This window comes from Priapulus caudatus, unplaced genomic scaffold, assembly GCF_000485595.1.
Source record: "Priapulus caudatus unplaced genomic scaffold, Priapulus_caudatus-5.0.1 Scaffold349, whole genome shotgun sequence".
In the NCBI taxonomy this organism is placed as follows: domain Eukaryota; kingdom Metazoa; phylum Priapulida; class Priapulimorpha; order Priapulimorphida; family Priapulidae; genus Priapulus; species Priapulus caudatus.
The window spans coordinates 411,804-413,958 of NW_014577410.1; positions in this window are offsets into that span (position 1 = coordinate 411,804).

Here is a 2,155-nt window from a genome sequence, read left to right on the forward strand (position 1 = left end):
GATAGCTTAATTGTACTTTCTTAGTGTAAACACAGCAGCCAGTCATTTTGGAAGAATAATGACAACTGTAATTCACAAGATAAATGCGTTCCACTCTCCACTCGCTCGCAGCTGTAACATGTGTTTTGCAGTTCTAGAAATCTAGATACACATAGACACCTGTGTAGCGTTGAATATCGAATCGTAGACAGTAGACGTAAGAGTTTGTATAAACGGTAAAACAACTATAGGTTTATTCTAAACACGAGCAATAACGGTGTGTACGTTTCTCTCAAAACCGCTCCATTTTAAGCTGTGAACGCGTGCCACGCGTTCTACAGGTTTCCTGATTTATGGCCTGGCTAGTGGTTACAAGGACGGCTGGGGCCGAACGATTCATTGTTTGGAGTTCGATGTCTCCTTGCCCAGTTCTCGGACTGTCATAAAACTCGCTTACTGAGTGCCCGTTTGACACCTCCGGCCCTGTTCTAAGGTCGGGCGAGGCTGTCGCCCCGTCGTGAGACAGGCCGCCCCTTCTAAATCTGTCGTACACCATCTGTCGCACGTCTCTGGACGGTGATATTTGTCACCGTTCCCACGGTACGACATTTTTGCATTACACATGTCTTAGCTATAATCTCTGTAAATTTTGAGTTTATTGAAGCACGATTAGTCTAATTAATTACTACGGACCATTGTGTACTTAAGCGGAATCAATTTGGAAACAACATGCCGTCAGCGATCACGTGACCGATTTTTTCCGACTTGTCATGGCGCAACTCTCTGTATACAGGGACCCTAGGCTTGGGTGCATAGGGCGCCGTAGTGTATATATATTTGTATTGTGTTTTACTAATAAAGTCAGTCTTCAAGAACAATTTCTTCGACTACATCATCTTTACTCGTTGCTACAATCTGCTACCACTGCTTCCACTTGTTTCAAGATGGCTGCCGTGAATGACTTATTTTTGTATTGAGCGCTTAAATTGTATATATTTCGCTTATTAAGTTAATTTTATAAATCAAGTGCTGAATTTATCTGTTCCTACTATTACATCTGGAACCGTGGACAGGTAAACCTTGATTTTTGAACCCTAACCATGATAGTGTCATATCGCTGACAACTTTAGTTTGACACGTTTGATAGAGATACTCAGAATAGCTAGTCTTCAAATCTAGTGACTATGGCTGACATGAAGGCGGCACTTTCTCAGCAAACTGACGAGATAAAGAAATTTGTTGGCAATCAGCTGAAAGACATTAAAAAAAACTACAGGAGATTAAGTCGAGCCAAGAGTTTCTGGCCGCAAAATATGAGGAGCTAGTAGAGGAACTAGATCGAAACAACAAGAAAACTAAGGCCCTAGAAGATAGGAACTCGGTCCTAGAAGCAAGCAACATTGCGCAGGAGGAGAGAATTATTAACCTAGAGAAATTACTAGATAACCTCGAGCAGTATGGGAGAAGGGACTGTGTGGAAATCACGAACATTCCCTGGAGTGACCAGGAAAATCCATCGACTATAGTTAAGAAAATCGCTAATAACATGGGCCTGCAAATGACTGACGGTGATATCAGCACCGCCCACCGGCTACCAAAACCGCGATCTGGTGCAGCCCCTGCAATAATAGTTAAATTTACTCGCAGGGACATGCGTACTGCATTTTATGCTAAAAGAAAACTGGCCGGCTCTGCTGCGGATCTAGGGTATTCGGCTCACTCTAAATTTTTATAAACGAGAGTCTCACCAAGGAACGCAGAAAAATCTTTCATGAGGTGCTATAGTTTAAAAAGAAAAACGGATACCGTTTCATCTGGACACATTTTGGAAAATTTTCATTAAAAAATCGGAGAGCAGCGAAACACTGGTCATCAACGCGGTTGACGATTTGAGGACCCTGTAGATAACCCAATCGCAGATCTGACAAAAACATGAATACCCACCTAATGGTTAAATACGCCTGCTCTTGCTGCACAAAAGCATGTAAAAGTAACCAAAGAGCCATACAGTGTGATATTTGTGATGATTGGTGCCATCTAAAGTGTACACAACTAACTAATAATCAGTTCCTAACTCTCTCAATCTCTGACTCTAAATTTTTCTGCAAAAGTTGTCTAGACTCCACGCTTCCATTCCAGTCAATAGATGACGATGATGTTATCGATCTTTATTCTA